Source organism: Falco punctatus, assembly GCF_963210335.1.
Source record: "Falco punctatus genome assembly, chromosome: 6".
In the NCBI taxonomy this organism is placed as follows: Eukaryota; Metazoa; Chordata; class Aves; order Falconiformes; family Falconidae; genus Falco; species Falco punctatus.
The window spans coordinates 23,800,598-23,823,928 of record NC_137585.1 but is presented as its reverse complement, the minus strand read 5'-3'; the positions used below and the strand labels follow the sequence as shown (position 1 = coordinate 23,823,928).

General features: G+C 38.4%; 1 protein-coding gene across 14 annotated transcripts in view; it reads left to right on the top strand.

Moving 5' to 3' along the window:
- Positions 1–23,331, top strand: part of CACNA1C (calcium voltage-gated channel subunit alpha1 C) — a 468,525-nt gene that overhangs the window by 165,269 nt on the left and 279,925 nt on the right. The window lies entirely within an intron of this gene.

Below are 23,331 nucleotides of genomic sequence, written 5' to 3'. Positions count from 1 at the left end.
GAACTGTTCACAGGGATAGAAACTTTGTACATATATATATACACACATATGCCAATCACATTCTAATTCAGGAAAGTAAATTCACCTGCTTGATTATTTTTTTTTTTTTTGGTGAAGTTACAGCTCCCTACTGTATTCACTTCTAGTCCTGGAATGCTATGCAGTGTTCATTCCCGGTGCTGGTTTTATGGGTCAGGTCCCCTATTCTGAGTGCATCCTCTTCCTGGGAAGGTCCCCATGCCTGGACCTCTTTTAGAACCTTGCAGTTCTCTCTGCCCAGACTCAGCACAATACAGCTTTTGTTGCTTCATTTCCTGAATTTTACTACCCTTCTATTCCCCCTGTTCATACTATGTTTCTAAAATGAAGACTTTTATGAAGAAGAGTGATGTATAATGTAAAAGGAAGGTGTTTTTAATAAATTATGGTATTCTTACACATTGAACTTTCCTAAGCTTCTTCAAGCCTCTTTACTTTTGGGAAGGGAATGTTTTTCAAGAATCCTCATGAAGTGTCTGGGGACATCAGCCTGTTACCTCTGCACATGTCCTGGAAATTGCTCTCTGCCAAGATCATGTGTTTTGCATTAAAACCTTCCTGTAGCCTTTGCCTCTTCTCATGTCTTTTGATAGCTGAGTAGCATATGGGTTAGCTCCATACAGGGTTAAACCATGACCTCAGTCTTTTTATTATCTCAGGTATTTTTGGAGATGATGTTAATGAGGTTATTGACCTCCTTCCTGCCAGTGTGCAACTCAGTCTGTCTTGAACCAACTCCTCATGTATGTACAGTTAATCCCTGTGGTAGGTTGACCTTGGCTGGATGCCAGATGTCCACCAAGCTGCTCTGTCAGTCCCCGCCTCAGCAGAATGGGGTGGGGGTGAGGAGAGAAAATAAGATGAAAAAAACCTTGTGGGTCAAGATAAATGCAGTTTAATGAAGTAACAGCAAATACTGCATGTGTGGAAGCAAAGGAAAACCAAAGTTGTTATTCCCTGCTTCCTATCAGCAGGTGACGTTCAGCCACTTCCCGCGTAGCAGGACTTCAGTACACTCCAGAAGACAAATGTCGTAAATAATGAATGCCCCCCCTTCCTCCTCCTTTCTCTGAGCTTTGATATCTGAGCAGATGTCATATGGTATGGAATATCCTGTTGGTCGTCAATTTGGGTCAGCTGTCCCTGGCTATGTCCCCTCCCAAGATCTTGCCCACCCCCAGCCTACTGGTGTGGAGCAGGGGAAAGGCCGGAGAGACAGCCTTGATGCTGTGCGAGCGCTGCTCAGCAGCAGCCAAAACCCTGGTGTGTTATCACCACCTTTCCAGCTACCAATACAAAGCACAGCACTGTGGGGGCTGCTAAGGGGCTCAGCCAGACCCAATACAATCCCCTTTACTATAGTTATTTTGCACCCTAGAGGTGATATATTTCAAGGAAGAAGGCAATGATTTCTGAAAGCGTGTTTTGTAAGGTAATTTGAAATCTTTTGAAGTAAAAGCTGTTGTTTATTCTGCAGCTAATGTTACTGCTAACATAAGTATTAGAATTCTTTCTTTTCTTTCAAAAACCACTGGTAACTCTTCGGTCTAGGCATTACATCACACCAATTTTTATCCAGTACAATTACAGTTTTTTAGGGGAGCATGAATCCCTCATATTATGTGGGTTTTTTTCGCTTTTGGCTATGCTGCAAATCGATTCTGTATGAGCAGTATTTATCTGAAAGTATGCAAGATCTTCTGAGAATATCTATAAATCCTTCTCTTCCCAGCATTGCTAGTGGAGCTAGAAATAGAAACTGAGGAGTGTGGTCTACTAATGTCTTTGTCGCGTTGAGAGTAGTCTGTTTTGATGAGCTCTAGGTGAGGCTGCATCTTAAAACTGTTTGGGGATTGCAGTGATTTGCAGGCAGGAAGGGCTTTTGTTATTTCTTTAATGAATGTGTTAGCCCTGTCCTCTTAAGTCCAAACATTCTTTTTGGTTTTCAAGATATATTTGTATATGGGTTTTTTTATGAAAATTTCTTTAGTTTGTGTCTACTGCCTAAGAAACTAACTCTCTTATCATAATGTTTTGTTATCATATGTAGCAATGGTAGAAAGGGGGAGGGAGGGAGCAAGTAAAGGAGCCTGGCTGGCCAGACTTGCTTAAGTTTCTCATTCTTCAGTGTGCATAGCAAAAAGGTGCCCTTTTTTCACTCACTGGTGAGGTAATACATGCAGGTCTTTCACAGGAGTTCAGAAGTCTGGGAGTTGTGTGGGGGGATGTTAGTCCATTATATTTATATTCACAGATGAAAGATTAAGATCCATTGAGAGCATTTACTCTGATCTCTAGAATTACATGGGCTGCAGAATTTCACTAAGTGATTTCTTCTATCAAGTCATTAAACTAGAACATACCTTCTAGGAAAGGAGTTCATCCTTGATGTATGACATCAAGGGGCAGAGAATCCATTGTGCCTCAGTAGTCTGCTTCAGTATTTTATGGTTGGGGTTTTTTTATGTTTTCCTTGGTTATTTAAGCTGTGACGAATGGATTTTGTGACAAGTCCAGAAAGGGTGTCCAGGGCAGTGGTTGAATCCTCTGTAGAAATTTGTACCAATCTAAAGACATAATTATTTATTCCAGTTTGTGGTCACTGTTCATTTTTTCATCTACATGAGATGCATTCATGCCTGTAAGAATATTTGTGATACATTTCCTTTTGTTGATTAATATCCATGTAACTAGAAACAATGGCTCCAAACTACACCCAAAATTTTACATTAAGTTCTGTGTGTCATTTGTCTGGATTTTGACAGATTTTTTACTACTGATTTTGCTTCTCTTTTGACTATTTTGACTCTTGTGTGACTAATGACACCTGTTTCCTTGGGCAAGAAACATCCTTTTATGTCCAATGGCATCCTTTTAATAGGCTATACAGATGCAGCAAGCTATATTAATTTGTTCAAGAAATACATTAATGAGAGAATAAGTGGAAGATTATGTATACTTCTTCCTCCAAATGCACAATGCCTCCTTGGGGGGGGGGGGGGGGAGGGAGCGGGGGGGCTTATTTAATTTCATTGTGGTATGTTTTGGTAGGGTTTTTTTGTTTGGTTGCTTTTTGGTTTGGGTTTTTTTTTAAGTAAATGGAATTAATCTCATATTGTTGGTTGACACCTCTGGCACAGAGATGTAAATCTCTATGTAGCATTCTGCTTATATCCTTAGAAATACTGCTGTTTTCCAGACTGTTAGAAGGTGGCAAATAAAAGCTGCGGGAAGTAGGCAAAACATGTGAAGTCTTTAATGGGTTAAAGAACAAAACTCCAAGAAATACTGTGAATTTGCTCCCCAAAGTTTTTCAGACCTATTTTTAGTTGTTTAAACATATTGACTTTTACACAAGATTCATACAGAATATATAAGCTATTCATTAAAAATTCCCAAATGTGGAAGAATCATATTTTATTTCTGTCTTTCACAAAACAGGCCATGGGAGCATTTCAGATACATTTCTGTAATAGCTGCATGGAGTTCTACCGCTGAATCACAAGCATATATCATATATTAATGATGTTGTAAGAAATTCAGGACCTGGGCAAAGAGAGATAGGCTATTTGAGAGGTGTGTGTATATATTTAAATAAGCTTTGGATCTTGATAAATTAGTGTGGTGCTCTTTTTTTCTCTCAAGTCTGCTACATTGCAAAGCTATGGCTGTGCTGATGAGCTTTGCAATACAGTTAACTTGATCACTGAGTTACTCCATGATGTATTTAAGCATGGATGTATCTGTACTGCTTTTGGTAGCTGTGCTGGAATTCAGGCTTGGCTACACAGAAGTTGAGTTTTATCCAACTGTCCAGAGAGGCAGAGGTTGTACTTGAACCCAGCCTTATGTTCCTGAGTTTCTTTGCCAATAGAGGAAAAAACAGAATCTGATTAAAACCTATTAAGGAATTCTGGTCTCAAGTGCAAGACTGAGCTTTCTGGTAATGTAAGATAACCACGTTACCTCTCTTGTTATAAGGTGTTGAGGGTGCGGTAACAGTACTTGGCTTTGCACAAGTGTAGCTCACTCTCCTTATGTGGGCAAAGTTATGGCTTCCAAAAAAGGAACTTTTTCCCCCTGACCACTGAAAACTACTGAACACTTAAAGGTTATATTATGATTTATTCAGTCTGCTACTTCTTGGCTTCTACTAACTTTAGGTATAACTGCAGTGTGATTATGCATACTATTGATGACCAAGATACTGAGACAACCAGGGGTGTTGATCTAAGGAGGTATGACATTGGGGCAACAGATTCCACTCTATACTTTAATGAAATTTTATGTCTGAAAAACTGCAGTGTAATTTGGATTAGCCTGGTCTGTTTAGGTTAAATATCTTTTGCAGTACTTATTATTCATATGTAGCAATTTAAAGTGAATGGAAAAATATATTGACATATCTCCCTCTTGTTTATGAAAAAAATCCTCAGCAACTATTTGGTGACAACGCTGAAGAAGGATAAAATAAATGCTCTGATACCCAGACCTTCAATCTGACCACTATCTTCCCTAAATTCTATTGGTCTGGAGCACTGCGTGAGAGTAGCTGCTGTGTCCAGTAAGAGAAGAAAGAGATGTCAGATCCTGTACTATTTGTCTCATGTGCTTCTTCCTGCAGGCAGAATTAAGAGCCAGCCTGACATAAGTGTTTCCAAGCATATGCAGAATAAATAATAGGGAAGGGGAAGTGTTGGAGAGATTTAAAACAAAACACAAAAAAAGCTTTCCAGCCTTGCCAAGCTAAATCATTTTATATAGTTTTCTTTTCAAGAAACAGAATTAAAGACCAGCATTGCAAATGAGTAAATGTCTCCTGAATATTAATCCCTGTTCCTATTTCTCTCTGCTTAAGAGAGGGAGGGGGGAATTACTTCTGCTGTTGCTCCCCCTGCCCGCCATTCTGGAAGTGGTTGCAGCTCAATGCATAAATCCTTTTCTTTGACAGCTGTGTGTTTCCTGACCTGGTTCTGCAGGGTATTGCGGAATATGGAAGAGCCCAAAACTTAATTCCTCTTTCCTAAAGGACGTTGCTTTACTTAACAGCACGAGTACTCTTAATTTCACAATGTCTCCCAGATGTTGCCAGTGGTGGTCAGCGGGACTGTATTGCTGCCAAACGTTCCTGTACCGTAACTGTACTTGGGGTTGCACGTAGCCAACCTGAAGGTGATTTGCAGGGTGATCACTGTGTGGCATGTACAGGATTTAATTAGTGCCACCACCACCACGCCTTTAAGCCTGCAATTAACAGTTCACATTAGTACCAAGCGAAGCAAATCAACTGTTACAAGAACAAACACAACTGAGTGACTTTGTTCCTTTACCTGCAAGGCAGAGGGAAATCACTGATGATTTGCTATTGTGGATCTTAACAAAAATCAACTTACTCTTTCCTTGTTACCATAATAATTTTGACTGTTACACACTGGGGATGGAGTGCTGCATGAGGAAAGCTGAAGTGCTGAGATGTTTCATTTCCATTATGAAGTCAAGACATATTAATCTGTGGGCTGATATGATCTGAGATTACTTAAGAGGGGTCATAACTGGGCAAACACCACTAAAGCTAATTCTACTTTAACAGAGGGCTCACAACCTCCAGTTATGTATACTAGACATAAACGAACCTGCCTAGGAACCTACACAATCCCAACAAGTAGTGTGTTGCTCAGAGGAAGCAATACAGGGTTTCCACAGAATAGAAACACAGCAAATCTAATTGGAAAAAGGAGGTTAAAAATCTTAAGATGCAGGATAAAATAGCATCTAGTGAAAACAATGGAAAAAAATATTGACAAAAACCAGGGTTTAGGGCTAATTAACAAACATCAGCCTGCTTCTGAAAGTCTGCACAAGGAAACAAGCTGCTGTGTGACTGAACAGTATGCATCAGATGAAGCAAACTCCAAACCCATTTTGCTGGTACCTGGAGATAAACTATTTCAAAGATGACAATTTCAGAGTCACACCCTGCATAAAGGAGGTGCTCCAGACAGCAGCCACCTCTTGGGGAAGATGCTGTGCCTGGAACTGGCAGCACCTGTGGCTTGAGTTAAGGCTGCACAGTGATGCTGCCCCACCCCCCCACCCCCCCCCACCCCCCCCCACCCCCCACTGTAAGGAGAGCTGGCACCGCCACAGGCAGTGTAGTAGGGAAGGACAAAGCAACAGCTCCTTCAATATTGTTGCCAGCCCTGCTTCACCCTTCTCTGCCACCTGCTTCCATTCCAATTGGGAAACTAATCGTCTGTGTAGATGTTGAGAAAAATGATAGCTTATGTAGGGAGATTATCTTATAATATGCATATTAAATACATAAATGTATACACACACATTTCTTTCCCTGAGGCATTAGCAATTTTCTACTAACATGTTTTCTTACGGGGGAAACTACAATTTTGCCCATTCTCCTTGTTGTTTTTTTTTCTTTTTGGAATTAAAAATTATTTACTTTATGGATTCAGGCTACTGAACCAATGGATATCATGTCAATTGATTTTAATCTTTTTTCACCTGAATTGCTGTGATTCCTTGCAAGTGTTCCTGTTCCAGTGGTGTGTGTCCCTGTTCTCTTCCAGGGCTAGGCCTTTCCTTGGGACTCTCTCTGTTGTGATACCCTTTGTTTGACCATTAGAGTATATTATGAGACTTGTATATGCCATGCAAAACAAAATGTTTTTATTCAAAATATAGCTTTGAGTTTCAATTTGACATTAATGTCAAAATGAAAAATATTGGCACATCTAGTTGAAATTTTCTGGTACTTCATGTTCTACAAAAATATGTATGATGTTTTGGCTTTTTGACTGAGTTTTGGCACACTTTGATTAAAAAACAGTGTTGAAATATCAAATGACAGTACTGAACTTCCCATTTTTGACTAGTTCTAGCCTTTGTTTACACTATTCCAGCTTTAGTGTACTTGATCTGCTCTGCAGCATTACAGAAACCCATATTCCATACCACTCAACTCCATCAAGACTTCAGTATGTCAATAACAATTTTTATATACTCCTACCAATCCTACTGAAACAGAAGGAAATATGTGTTGCCCAACTAGTAGTAAGCAGATAGTAGTGGATAGCAAGTGCTGATAGTAATGGCATGACAGCATCCTCGGCGCAATGTTCTATCAGTAGCATGGCCGTGCAAGTGACATATACCACATGTTCTCTCTTTAATCAGAAAATAACATTTCATAAATGTATCTGTTTGAATAGCTCTATCTACATCATCTTTCATAACTCTTAAACCAAAATGCTGTTCCTTTGGTAGGAATTGCATTGTATTTTCTCTTAACCTCTGCCTGTCACTTTATGTGTATTTGTGAACCAAAGGGAAGCCTTCCGTGCTGAGTCATACATTTTCCTGAATATATTTTCCTGAATATTTGCATGTTCTCATACGTTTCAGCCAAGGTCACCAATCTCTGCTTTAATTGCCACCATTATTTTTTTTTTGTGAAATGAGAGTTCTGCCCAGATGGTGATATTTTTTTGTGACTAGTACATTTTCTACCTTTTGAATTAGACATGTAGCAGCAAAATAACATTTAGCTTCTAGGTTCCATGCAAAATACCCACAAGATACAGCTGCACATGCAGTAAAATATGAGAAATAAATGCTGCATTCTCAGTTTCTATTGCATCTTTTTATATATTATCAGTTTGACTGCAATATGTTTGTAAAATTGAGATCCTCTCCTGTGGTCTTCATTCCATTTTATGAGTTTTAATTAAAACACAACTTCTCCTGAAAATCCAAACTGTCTTTTGATGCTAGTTCACAATTCAGTTGACCTAGCTGTAATATGAGACCAGTTTAAAATAGGCAAGAATGCCACCAAAACCCAAGGTAATATCTTTAAAAAGTTTTATTCCTGATATTCCAGAAAATTAGCCTTATATAGAACAGTTGTCCAATAAGCTAAAACACAAAAAATCAGCTGATCCACTTAGCGTTTCTTTTGAATGATTACTGAAATCCCAATCTTTTAGCAGTCTTATCTAAGCAAACAGCAGAACTAAGCACAGATGCCTCCATAACCCAACGTGCCCATTTGGACTTCCTTGGTCAACTCACTTAGGGTAGGATTCAGCAGTCCATATCTAAAAGGAGATCCATCTACTTGAAGGTAGATGTCTCAAATAGTGGGTTGAATCTTAGCCTAGAACTGTGTCTTGCTTGCCACCAACTTTAAAAAAATAAAAAAATAAATAATCCGGTTGACTAGCTTGAGTAATAAAGATGCATCCTCTCTCTTCTCTACCAAACAGCTGGGAATCTCATGATGCATTTTATATAATCCCTTATGAGAAAATGGAAGAATACTTTATCCTGGAATAAAATAGCTATGATTACATATGCCAGCAGGCCTGACTGCTGGTGGAAAACACTTCCATTCAATTTACCAGATTTTACCCTGAGGGGACGGGGAAGAGCCATTTGAGCAGAACATGTTATCTGAGCACTTCAGCACCTCTCTTACCTGCCTCAGTGTGCTGTCTGCTACTGACATACAGAAATGTTGCCATTTCTGCTGCAGCTCAGAGACAGACTTAAAAAAGAGAGGGCAGATGCCACTAGGGGAAATGGTACCTCACAGGATCAACATTCCCTATGTCCCCAACAGTGGCAGAAGTGGCAAAGCTCTGCAATGTTGTGGGAAGGAATATGTTTGGCATATGGTTATGCTTGACACAGATGGGAATAGGCTTGGGAAGGATAGGTCAGATGTCACGGGGAGGGATTGTGGATGGAGCAGGGGTGAGTAGGGGGAAAGGAAGGGGCCTTAGACCTGCCCTCACGTGGCTGGAGGATCCTGCTGTACACTGCGAGTGAGTTGTGGTGGTCACTGCCTGGCCTTCTTTTTCAGAAACACAGTACTTCTGGAGAAGAGAGGTGGCTGGATGATTGCAAATAGGTCAGGTATGAGCTTATGTCTCCATTAAGTGAAATACAGAAAATATTGACAGCTTCCTACAGTTTGCTTCTCCCAATTTCTGCGCTGCAGCAGGCTAGCGTTTGGAAGAGCAGGGCTGCTTCCATTCAAATGACCTTTGACTAGTGATTTGGTTTGCAACTGTATGGATTGCTACAACAATCAGACCATTTGATGAAATGATCCTCTTCAGCTGCTGTTAAAAGGAATGGACAAAAGCCTTCTTCCCCATTTAAGCATTGTTTCCCTTAAGCTGGTAATGGATTTCTGGCTCATTTAGCAGTTTATACTGTAGTTTCTTAAAACACACGGGTCATTTTTTTAGTTCTTAGAGTTTTTAGAAATAGTTACAGGTATTATTCAGCTACAGGAGGATATGAAGCCATAAAAGTTTTTTGTGGGTGATGAATCAACAAAAAATGAAATTGTATGTAGCCATGAACAGTGTTTTGACTATGTGCCAAGACTAAAAAAACAGCTAACACAGAAGAGAATAAAAGAAATCTCAAGAAAATAAAATCTTTTTCTTACACTGTATATTTTGTACAGCTACTTTTATAGGTGTTTCTCTTGTTCCAGGGTAGAGATTATACTTCTGACTTAAACGTTATTTTACCTGCAACACCATTTTTCATCTCTTTGTAAGATCTCTGTTCTGTAACAGAGAACTGGCTTAACTACAGGCAGAATCGTAACAAAGCAAGAACATTTAGCCCCAATCCTGAATGATAACTGTCTCTTGATGATGACTCTGAGGTCCTGAATGTTAGAAGCCTAATTCTCCTTTGACTGACGTCAGTTGGTGTTTTTTTCCACTGGATTCTGTTCAACAGGAACCAGGCTCCAGGTGAATGACAGTCTGAGGATGGACATAAAAGAGGGCATGTTTTTCTTTGCTGTGACTTCTTGAGGGTTTTCTTAGCTTATCTTACAGTGTCATGGGGGTTTTGGCAAAACTAAACTCTATCTGCTGCCTAATATAGTGTCACACATTTTTAAAAAAACTGCATTATGGAAATAAATTATCTTATGACATTTAATGTCAATGTTGACAGCATAAGCCTCTAATATGTCCTGGTTTTGGTGGTTTTTTTCAAAGTGCAGGTTATTTTTTTAAAGGGCTTAAATAGTAGGTAAGATAATAGACATTCTAACAGCATAGCTTTGAAATTTGTTTTTTGACTAAAAGTGATTTTTATTTCTGGAAATTGAGTAAAACTTAAAGTTTATAATGTAGGAAATTGATGCCTCCCCCCCTGCCCCCTCCCCCCCAAGTGGTTAAAAGATTAAATATTTAAAGTTGAATTAGTGCATAGTTTGAGGTAGCTTTGTTATTCATATAATTAGCATATACTGTACCATTTATAGGTAATATCGATAATATCACTGTCATGCTAATTGCAAGCAGTAAAACTACTAATTCTTTCAGTACCTTCTCTTTGCCTTCTGCACATGAGAGAAATGCAGGTTGTGCATCGGCATAATCAAAAAGATTGGGCATCAAAATGTGTTTTGGATTAGCGAGTTGTAAATGCATCCTTACAGTTTTAAAACACCCAACATTGTTAAAGGGTGTATTTGCCACTGAAGTCAGTAAATACTGAAACTTGTAACCTATCTTCTTATGTTAATAATAGGATATAAGAAAACTGCTTGTGTACTATTTAAATGTAGCCAGCTGTCGGGGGTGCAAAGGAAAATGAATATGAAAGCTTCACAACAGCACAAAGCAATGTTACCAAAGAGTTTGGGAGGTAAAGTTGAATACCATTTACAGCTGAAACTGCAGTGAGGATTTCAAAAGGCACCCTCTAATCAGCTGGGTGGGAACGGTGAGTGTGCTGCCATATACAGAAAATATTGTCACCTCCTAAATCACCAATGCTATATGTGTTCTTTGGAGGACTTCCACTAAGCAGCTGACCTAATATGACTTTGTGCGGCTCCTAAGACCTGGTGATATAGCAGTGTCAGAAGGGATGGCTGTAGGCTCTCAGTAGTGTGCTGAGATACTGGAGTCCCTGTAGCAGGGAAGGTGCGTATCAGCTTTGCAATAAAAATCCTTTGCAGTAGAATGATGCAGGTGAGGCAATTTTTGCCAGGGCCCATGCACACATCAGAGGGGGACAACAGATACAGAGCCCTCAGTCAGTTAACAGTGTGCACTTTCCCACTGAATCTGTTCTGCTTTTAGCCTCCATAATTTGGTATTGTTGTTTTTGCCATTCATACCCACACAATCAAAAGTAGTTTCTTTAATGCTGTAGAACATAATTATAGGCCTGACAAGCTCTGACAAGTTGGTAGCGACGTTTATTCTTGCAGCCGGCAGATGCTTAAATGATTTTGTATTGGAAAATACTGCCTGTGAAATGTTCTGTCTTAGTCTGTTACTAAACCCAGATTCATAATGAAGTCTAGCATCAAATATTTATGTGAAATTACTTTAATCTGTAAATAGTTTTATCTATAAAAGATAAAAACAGCTGAGAAAATTAGTAAGGGGGGGTTTCAGAAGTTTGTGTTACAAAACAGTGATGTGTTTTTTTCTGGTCTCTTAAAATCGTTACCCAGCTGGCACTTTACAGAGAGAGAAGTCCACAATATCCACTGCTGCATGAAAGATGCTCATGTTCTGTTGTATTAATAGCACTGTAACCTATCCCTCTTGGGGTCACTATTATTAAAATCCTCTCACAAGACCCATTTGGAAGAGCAGAAGGCTTTATATAACAACCATGAATCAGTCATAAATAAAACACTTTGCCACAGAGTTGTCCCAAAACCAGATTGGTTCTCATCAGGAAAAGCCAAATTGTATACACTAGTTGTACCTGTGTAGGCCTCCTAGTTTAAGCTCCATTATCTTTGAAAATAAAAACAAGCAGGCAAGCTCTCATTTGCCATGAACCAATTCCAAGTACTTGGAAAGCCACAAGGAAGAGAGGGATATCTTCAGCTATTTGAGTTCTTACTCAGAGGTTTTGACAGTGACTGAGTTTCTTTTAATGAGTTGAGTCATTATTTGGAAGCTTCAGTAGCTGGCGGTTCATCTGCAGCATGGTTGAGTCTGAAAGTGACGGAAGCCTGGTCCTATGGAATTGCACATTCCCTAAATATTTTAATAACAGCAAATCTCCTTGGGTCTACTTTTTCTAGCTTGCCGGCGCTCTGATGAAGGGCAATATGGAGGCTCTGCTTATCCCTACCACGAGGGACGCATAAATCTCAACCACTGACTCTGCTTACAACTTTGTTTTTCATAAGGTTTCTAAAAGTAATCCCTTCCTAGCCACTAATCTGACCTAGTTACTATAAACTGATTTGTCTAGGATGAAAAGGCCTGTCTTTCCTCTGGGACTACTGCAGTGGGGCTCACACAGATTACTGAATGAGTTTTATACTCTCATCTATGACTGCATAATTTGGAGACTATCTACTGAAGTTTTTGTATAGCCTATGTAACTGTGATATCTGTATGTCTCAAAAATATTTAGAAATTAATGGCCTCGGTCAATTCCTTTCCAGTTTGGAGAAAGGAACTGCTTGTTCCAGTCACAGGACATTGTTTTTATTTGCTCATTTGTTTGTGCCTGTGGGTGGGCAGAAGTATGTCAAGGGAAAGCTCAACAGGAAAAAAAAAATTTTTTCTCATTTGAAACTAATGAGAACGTGATCAGTTTTCTCTCTTGTAAGTGTAATCTTACAAGATAGACTTAGCTGCTCTGAAAGTTGTGACATCATTAGTTGGTGTTTAGCTGTGTCAGTGAAAAATATTTGTGTGGGAAGGCTTGGACCAGGGAAAAGGGTAGTTCTACGATGGTCAAGAATAACCCCAAGAAGATTTGTTTTTCTGAACAGGGACCTCCACCTCTGTATCCAGCAGACTATTGGAATAGGAAGCAGAGTATTGCAGGAAAGTACCTCTGGTTTGTGTTTCCAGCTGCATAGAGCTCCAAGATAAGCACAGCAGTGTCTACAGATACTTGGGTGGTAGTCTCCTCTCTGGTCCTGTTTCTTTCTAGACATGCACACAAGTGGGCTTTCTTGCTACAATGGCTATTTGGGTGATGTCTTAAGGAATCCAGAGGAGACTAAATAAACCCGTTATAAAATCTGAGAAGTGTCTTTGAGAGGAGAGGAAAAAGCTGCTTCTTACCAAAGTTACAGTCTTGTGTAGGTTGTTCAGCTGTAGGTAGATACCATGCCTCCACATGCTGTTTTCATAGAGGTACTGAGAAAGCTGAGGGATGGAGCTGTTTACATGTGATAAAAAGGAGACTTAGAGCTGTGGGTTGGCTCACAGACTGCCAGCATGGCAGTGTTTGTTATTTTACCAGCTCTCCCGGCAGCTTTGTACAGGCAGTGGGTAATGTGGAAGAAAGATCTGATTCTTGAGGACTCCTCAGATGAGGACTCTGGAAGTGAAAGGGCAATTTCCCAGACCTCTTCTGCTCAAGTGAAGCACAACAATATTGCTATTGACTGCTGTTCATTCTCTCCGGCAAAGGTCATGGATTAGGCATGAGATGTAGTGCTTTGATTTCTTTATTGAGGTCTTGGAAGGATTAAAGCTATCAGGCTCTCCTTTGCTGATGAATGCATTAGAAGGAAGCCCAAACCTTTCCTCCAGAACAGTAATTGTTTTGAATTTTGAGTCCTCCGCATAATGCTTATTATTCATAAAGGTCTCATAAAGCTTTTGGTAGAAAATAAATTTTGCCCCAAACTCAGTTAATGGAATCAATGCTAGTATTTCCCTGCACACTGGAAGCTACCAGTAATGAGAAAATACTCCCTTGGATTGTATGGAAGAAGGAAGAGGCTTTCTTTTTTTCAAAATAAAAAAAGTAATGGAGACTTGAAAGGAGAATTACAGAATATCACTTCTTGTAGATGTGATTAAAGCATGTAACTGCTAGATTTACTCTAGCTTAAACGCACATTATAGAAAGGTGTTTCTTATGCTTTATTGCTGAATCTGTTGGATATCTTGGAGTTCTTATACTTCTGTAGGCACCTGTGAATTAGCTTGTAAAGAACATGTTTTTTCAGGGACCTGCCTTTAGTGTCTGCGAAGTTCACTAACAAGAACAGGACTAGACAACTCAAAAAGGAATTGCAGAATTATTGTAATGTTTGCTTATAAAATGCACAGTTCAGATTCCCACCATTACTTGCAATATGCAAACACTCTTGATCCTCATGCACTATACACTAACATCCCATGACAACATTTACTTACCATGCAACTCCGTATTTTCTTTCAGAAACTAAAAAATAATTATGTGGTCATTTCACTGAATTCATGAGTATGAAAATTATTCTACAGTCTTGACAGCAATCATCCCAAAGGCTTAGTCAGGGCTATTGAAATGTTTCCATTTCTGATGGGAGCTGCAGCTAAACCTCTTAATGTGATAAAAGGCATTAAGAATATAAAAAGGCTGTAGCAGGTATTTAAAGTATTGGAAGGTCAGATTTTATAGCCTGTAATCATATATTTACAGTGCTTCATTACTCTAAATTAAAGGTGTGATAAGCAAAGCAACAGCCACGTTTCATAGACGTCAAAAGAGGGGTGCCTGCCTTGGCTGAGCAAATAGCTATATTGTTCAGAACAACAAGCCAGAAAAGACCTATTTGTTCCACCCTCTGGGAAAAAAATAAAGGGAAAGAATTAAGGAGAGAGGAAAGGAGGCCAGGGAGCGAGGAAGGGAAAAGGAGAAGGAGAATACGTATATATTGCCAAAGCTCATATTAAGATTCCAGAACTGAATACAGCAGGTGAGGAAATATAGACGTTGTTTTCTGTTACAACATCAAGCTCACTGCACAGCTGAGACTAGATCTTTCACTTTGCATCTTTCACTTTAGTACCAGTTACCCAAAACAAAACATGTAGTTAAGGTCAAATTACCTTAATATGGTTAATGTCTGTATTTTCTAGCAAAGGAATGTTCAATATTGAAAAATAAGATTATAGCATCCTAGATTTTTGCATTTAGTTTCCCAAAAGCAAATGTAAAAGAATTAAATACAGAAAATAATTTTTAAAAGTTTGCAGCGTTTTGGGAAGTTACACAATTGCTATTTTGGCATTTCTGTAGCCTGTATACATGTGTCTACTGTAGATATAAGAAGTACACAACCAACCCAGAGCTGTATGACTTACCATTTTATTTGCCTTGCAGCTAGAGAAATGCATTAGGGAATAATGTACCTAGAAACCTGCTGATGCTTTTTGCTGTTGATGGTGGCTACCCATCCAGGATTAGGTCCTCCACTGCATTCTAGGCTGTGCTTGCTCAGTGCCCTTAGAGGACATAGCTAAGTTGTGGTGTAGGCTGGAAACTGTTCTGGTTGCCAGTGTAAGAAGTTCACAGCAGGAGTAAATTATATACACCTAGGGACCCAAATGGCTGTTCTGGCATCCAGAAATTGTTGAGGAAAAGGCAAGATGCATCTTTGACAGGAAAAGCAAGGAAGCTGATACTAGGAAACCCGCACAGAGCTATATAGCCCATTACGCTATTATAAAGAGAGTAGATGCAATCTTGGGATGCATAAGCAGGAGAACAGGCTGCAGAAGAAATGACAGAACCCTTCAATCTTAGTGAGCATTGATAAGACTAGGTGGAACACTGAAGCTAGTCCTGTGTAGTGCATGTTAAAGGTGTGCACCAGCCACAGGGAGCGCAAAGAAAGAATGACCACATCTTCACTTGCAGCTTTGGAATATTTAGTCTAGAGATAAGAAGTGCAGACTAGATATTCGGAAAGAAATTTTAACAATAAGGGTGGTGAAACTTTGAAATACATTGCCAAAGAAGGCTGTGGAGTCTCTTTCATTGAAAGTTTTCCAAAAGACTAAGGAAACATCTGTTAAAAACGATGTAATATATTTGATTCTCCCTTGGAACATGGAGAAGGAGTAAATTATGCTTAAAGGCATGAAATAAACTAGTGGTTTTCAAATTCTGGGTCATGCTACTCTTGAATTCAAAGGAGTCTTAAAGTGTTAGCAGTGGCTACATCTAATAGCATTTGACCTTGAAGTTTCTGGCCCCTATTCACATAATTGTTGCAAAAGGATATATAATCCAAAAGGGAGCTGTGCTTTTCAGAAGATAAAGATCATTGTAATAAATGGCTTTTGAAGGTTTCTCCTGTCCTTCTGACTCTGTGATCCCACAGAACTGCCACTAGAGCAATGCAAAGCAAAGTAGGCAGAGCAGATCTGAAATTCAGATATCAATTTAGGTTAATCTCTAACTCATTTTTAATGCATAAAAATATATAATGGTCATTGCTGTCAAAATTTAAGCTAAATGGTCATGGGTGTTGTAGTAATTATTTTTATAGCTGCTCAAAAACTTTCTGCAGAAAGACATGCAAAAATATTGTATTTTTCTCCCTGTGTAATTTATAAAATGGCCAGAAACATTAGCTCACTGCTGTGGAAAACAAATAATTATAAAATTTTATACCCTACAGACATTTTTAAAAGGCTTTTGTATAAGACCAGGCATGGCAAAACACAGGAAGTATTGAAAATCTACCATGAACAAAATCTCTCTTTTAGTTTTGGTAATAGAGGAAGGCTGCTAATTCTGAAACTGGGGCACTAATGAAAACATCTGTAGAGTGCATGAGTGAACCATGAATTGGTCATTTCGTTTAGTGGAACACTGCCTGAGTGAGAAACACTGCCCATACCTTAGGAAATGACCATGTATTTACATAATTTAAATCTGGGGTTTACGCTAATGGCTCATCTCTGTTACTGGCTTTTAATAACTGTCTAAAGAAGAAATGTGCTTCTACGAGGAAAAAAAAAAAAAAAACAGAAAAAGAAAAACTAAGAAATTATACAGTATAACAGAAGCACAGAATAATTTAGATTGCAAGGTTCCTCTGTGGGTCATCTTGCCCAACCACATGCTCAAAGCAGCGCTGACTTCAGTTAGATTATCTTGCTCAGAGGTTGCTTTCATTTGAGGTTTGATGGAGATCCCACAGTCTCTGTAGGTACCTTATAAAGTGTTTGTCCATGCTCATTGTAAAAAACAAACAAACCAACCCACCAAAAAACCCCAAACAAAAACCCCACCAAAAAACCAACCAAACAACAAAAAAAATCTATATTAGAATTTTTATTTCTTGCTATAATTTGTGTCCATTGCTTCTTGTCCTTTTGTTGTGTAGCTTTGAGTACAGTCTGGCTCTACTGTCCACCCACCCTCCCATTAGGTAGCCGCAGCTGAAGGCAGTAGCTAGATCTCCTCCACATACTACCCCCACCATCTTCAGATTTCTGCGGGCTGAGAAAACCCAGTTCTCTCTGCTTTACCTCTTACATCATCTGCTCCAGCCCCCTAATCATCTTGGTATGTCAGTATCTTGCTTGTATCTTTGTGATGTAGCCTCACATGTACTGAATAGGGAGAAATGACTGCTTTCCTCTAATTTTTAGCATCATTCCTCTGTGACATCTAGATCGCTCTGTTAGCCAGGTGGTTCATACTGCTAGTTAAATACCTGCTGTGCCTGGGTTTGTGTCCAGGTGATGAGTAGCAGAAGGCTTCTAATTCTCTGATGTTTTCAAATTATTTGAGCAGTGATCAAGGCTCCTTCTAAAGAGTTGCCTGTTTTTAGCACCAGACATCAATGTCTAGTTGTCTCCTTACCACAGGAAAAAAAAAATTGATAATTTAGAATCTACTTACACTCTGATCTCGTGCTTAACCACATACAACTCATATTTTATGTAAGGGGCATGGTTAAAGCCTCTGGTGTAGTCAGAGTTTAAGAGGATGTACTGACAAGTGTCTAAAAAACAACAACCCCCCCCTAACAATGCAAGAGTTGTTCTCTCAGTTTAAGTTCATCGAGGTATTTCTGAATATAGGGCTCACTGTCTCTCATCTGTTAAGGTGAGAAAACTCTGTATAGATCTAAGCACAAAGATCAGATTTGTGTTTCTTCAGCACTTGAGTTGTTTGGATCGACCATTATTATTTAGCCCTGTTCAAATGAGATTAAAATCATATTTTGCCTTTTCCTCCCTCCTTTCTTTTCTCTGTTTCAGAAGGCTCTTGTTTTAGATTTTTTTTGTTGTTGTTTTCCTAAGCTTATCCCTTCTTTCTACACAGAAGAATTGCTGTGGTCTGGTATCTTAGATGCATTGGTTGAATATTGTTGTACTGATTAAAAAGAATCATGGCTTGCTTTACATGTATTGATACACAGTATCACTGAGAAACCAGGAGAGATTTTGTATAGAGCTACTGAGGAAAAAAGCTGACATGGATAAAACTGATGAATGAGTTCTTTTTTTGCTTTTTTGCTTTTTTCTGCATACCTATCATAAGGTATTTTTCTTGGTATCTTTGTAAGATGTTTATATAAACTCAGACCCTAGTAATGCCATTTGAGACTTACCCTAGGCAGAGAAAGAAAGAAAAGAAAAACATTTAGTTCGAGTTGAATCAATTTTTTTAAAATATATCCATTCAGAAGGCAGAACAATGGGGTTTTGCTGGGTAATATATATATGTATGTATATATATATATATACACTTTTGTTAAGTTTTTGTCATTGTTCTATTGCATCAAGGGAAATTGCAACAGGGAAATTGAACAAGCAAAGCATTACTGCACTGCTTACTGTCTTTGTGTGCTCACATGTGCATGTGTATACAGGCAAATCCAATAATTAGTTGCATCTGGGACTTTGCCCAAGATAATTATGGGTCAAAGTTCCTAACGGATGTGCTGAAAAGGAGTTGGAGCAGGTGTAGAACCTACACAGGGCTTGTCCCAGGTGGAAGTACTTGCTGAAGTATGACACTGCTGATGATCAGATCAGCGCTCCCTTAAATGCAAGATTCATGTTTTGTATCTGAAACAGGAAAAAGCTACTGAAGTAAGATGGCACAAAAATGATCACTTCAATGCTATAAAACTATGGTCCCAATGAAGATAGCAGAAGCTGTTTTTTAATTGTTTTGGGACACAACAAAGTCTTAACTGTTGAATGTGGAAGTTCTGGCATGTGGACTATAAACTGATTGCATTTTAACCTAGTTATGTCTATCAAAACTTGAACCCCTTTAGCTGCATTTGATTCTTGTCAAGGAGAGGTTCATAATTTCATAGATGCATGTTTGAATCTTTATTATTTAAGGGTCTGCTTGGCATAATTATGTCTGGTTTAATTTTTTTACAGAGGTTCTGTGGAAAATCTTAACAACAGTGTTTCTGCCATTATTTGGATTTGTACTCTAATGCAGTGATATATACAGCAGACTTCATTCTATAGTGATTTTTTTAAAGTAAGATTCCTTAAAGATCAAAATATATTTTAAACATATATTCTGAAGTATGCTTAGTACTAGTGCTCAATGTGAGTTTTTCATACTGAACATATGCTTTTGATAGGATGATGGACCCAGGGAAAGTATGCAATAGTACAAAGTGCCTCAGCATAAATCACAAAGAAAGTAGCATTACTAGCTTAATAAGTCTGTCTCTTGCTAAGATTGCCAGGAAGAAGGCCATTTGGCAATAATGGTGACTGGAATATGGATAACTGTGGTAGGACCTGAAATGAGATCAAGAATTCAACTTATTTCTTTATGGTAATACCTCTTTAGAAGAACCTTTTGTAACAGATTAGATCTCTTTGATACATGATCCAGACATAGATGATGATAGGAAGTAGCTCAAGTATATTCTTCCAAATGCAGTGTAAGTCTTGTTGGCAGAATGATGGTGCTTCTTGCTGTTTCCAGCTATCAGTTTGTTTTCTGTGAATGACCAAGTAAGGTTTTAATGTGGACCTTTTTTTTTCTTATCATCCTATCACTTTGTTCAACCAATGTCAAATTCACACATTGACACTACCTAATAATTTCCACAAATGCCTCCTCTTGTTTTCTTGGTTGTAATTTCTGTGAGTTTCTGTAATTTTTGTGAGCTTTCTCACAAAACAAAAACTGGAGAGAGAGCTAGGGGAAAGAAGAAAAAAAATAAATATTTAACGGTCATTTGGATATCAGGCTGCCTGGCAGTTTCAAAACCTGAGAGCATGCTCTCAAGTGTTAACAAGGACTGTGCCAGAATGAGCAAGCTTTAATTCCTGTATTTAATTCCTTGAGTCTGTGATAAAGTCGTGGGTTAATTCATAAGGGTTATAGTTGCAACCTAAATTCCATCTAAAAATGATTGAAAGCTGATGTTCTAATCAACTATGAATGCTCTTTACAAATGTGACATTATTGTCTAGGGTAGGCCAACACTTTAAGAAAGAGCACTTCATTTTTGTTACTTGTGACATAAACATAATAACTTCTGCTATTGCCAAAGGTTCTATGTCCAAATAGCTGTCTACTTACATCTCTCAAGAGCCAGTTCAATGGTGCATTGAATAGAAGCAATTTCAGTCTGTTAGTCAATCTTTGATAATTTTTGGCAGCCATATGGAGTTTTCGGCACTCTTTTACAAAGCATTGTTGCCTAGACTTGACAGGAGTTAAGGCAACAGTCAAAGACTGGACTGTTTGGGTTGCAGAACTCTTTTCTGGCATTGAATCACCATAATCCCTGCCAATCTTATTTCATTTTTCAGAATTCTATGGATTTTTTTCCACCTTTTCTTCAATATCTGTTTTCCAGCTTGCTGGCTGTGCATGATCACATTCTTTCTCTTTCTCTCTAGCCTAGCCTCCTTTAAAATGCTACTCCAGGGACCAGCAAAAATGGGTTGCCAGACAGAGCATTACCTCTAATTACGGCCAAAAAATACTCCTCGAAACAACATGGAATAACTATTTTAAAAAGAAGGCTGCCCGATTGAGGCAGTCATGAGCACAAGTGCAAGTACTTAGGGTAAGAAAAAGTTTAAATATGTTTGAAGAATGTTTTTCCACTCTACAGGTTTTTTGGTTGTGTTGTTTGAATTGTTTTGGTATGGCTTGATTGCAACTTCAAATATAGAACCTGATTAAAGCACTGCTGCCTGTTGAATTCTGAAAGTTTTTTAAATCTTTTTTTCAAGCCTAAAATTTAGTTTCTAAGACTGACAGTTTGATAGGATTCTTTGGAAGTTACTTAAATTCTTATACTTCATTTTTCTTTGAGGATAGTAATATTCTAACCTTCCCAACCAGTAAGCTGGGCACTCAGATACTGTTTGACATTGATAATAGTAGTTTTTAAGTAGTCCATGTGGGCCATTTTACAAGATAGGAGCGTGCAGCCTCTGTCAAGGATATTGAAGTTGCTATGCAAGAAAATTTCCTGATGCAGGAGATCAAAAGTTTAAGCTTTAGGAGCTCCTGTTGATCACATGCCCCAATTCAGTATTTGAAGATAATTCTTTCATCATATCAGCTCAGAAATCAGTTTCAATCTGTGAAACTGTCATACAGGTAGGCTACTTTTTTGGTTTTTAAAGTAAGTGTAATTGAAATACTAATAAAAATTCATCATGCTGATGGCCAATTTAATTATTGGTCTCAGCATCAACACTAGATGCAGGATAAAAGACAATATGAATAGTCTTTGTGCCTTTCATGATGAATCTTCCTGGAAATTTTATAGGACTGCATTCCAGGTTATGACGTTTACTTTGCTTTTATACCTTACATCACAATGATCGCACCATTTAAACTTAGCAGCAAGATATGTGTATTTTATAAACAGATCATTTTTTTCAGTGCATCCTTCTGAAATCTGTCCTTCTGATGAATTCAGGAATGGCTAACTTACCAGCATAAAATAAGGGGAAAAAAGAAAAATTTAGGCAAAGATACTTCTTAGATGTTTGAGCATTGGAATGTGTATTCTGAGACACCTGTAAAAAGCACTGAGGTTTAGGTGGCAGGATAAGGCATCCCTCCATTACCAGTTCAGGCATTCCTTCTTAAACATAATCAGGTTACTTCCAGGTATACAGGTCAGAAGGACTCACGGTCATTTCTTGAGATGTCTTTTCTACTGATGTTTTGAAACAATTGCAGAGGCAGTTTGAGATCTGATTTTCTAACAAAATGAATGAAATGCAAGTGAAGAAGCATTATGTGAACACTTTTGTTCATGTTTCACTGATTGCACATATTTAGAGGAAATTGTTTATTTCTGCCTGCGTTCAGTTCAAGGGTCTACAGTTCCTATTTTTAGCAGTCACGCACTATTGTTAATCTGAGATTTTTGACTATCCAATGAGTCAGAAGGTCTGAATGCCCAGAGATACATGAGTCAGACAGGCAGGAATAGTCTGTTCTTCTTCAAGACACTAGGAGACATAGATTTAAAAAGGAGATTTCATACTTAGTGTACAATACAAATGGAAACATAATGTATAAATAGAAATCCTTTTACCCTTCACATTGGATTTTTTTCCCCGGGAAACTCTTGTCCCAGAATTATTACTTACTACACTATTTGTATGTGAAAAGGGATAGCTTGTCACCCTTCTTATTCTTTTCCTATCTCCTGTCCATTGCTTTGTTAATGTATTTCTAGCGCACACAGTCCTCTCACTGTGACATAGTTATTCCCACAGTAAAAGATGGAATATGTAAGAAGCATAGAGAAGAGGTGTGGGTCAGGGAGGAGAATTTCATAATCATTTAAATTTATCTTCTGAAATTGTTTCTCTGGGAAGAGGAAATTCTGTTACAACAGTAAAGCACAGATGTGTACGTGGTCCTGAAGTTTCCTTCTGCAATGTATTTTGGTTTTATTTTCAAATGCTAATATGTGAACCTTCCTGGCAAATAGCCATAGGGCTACATATAACATGTAATCTAGGTATGTAACAATAGTCTGCAAGATGATGAGTATTACAAATTGACGTTCAGCCCCAATCTCTGCAAAGTTTCCCTGAGGAAGGCAGAAACATCCAACCAGCTATAAAATCTGGTGGATTCTGAGCTAAGAATCAAGTTTAATAAGCAAACACAAGATACAAATCCATACTGGAATGCTTAGTAATGGAATAACAGTTCTTTGGCAGCTCAGCAGTTCAGGAATTAAACAAAACTATTATTCAAAGGTCATTGGCTTAAAAGCCATATAAATCACAAGAGACTAAAAGGCATGGCAGTATTCAGAGGAACAGTGGTGATCTTGGGTCTAATTAGACCAGATGGGAATACATACAGAACCAGCTAGCTGCCTTTCAGTCAATTTGGGCAGAAAGCCATAGGATAAAGATTAAGTTACCTACTCTTTGGGCGAAGAAAGCACATGAATCTCTAAGAATCCAGAAATTATTTTAAAGAATGAGTTACTAAGTGATGCAAAGAAAATGCATTTTCTATCTGTATGTTTCAAAA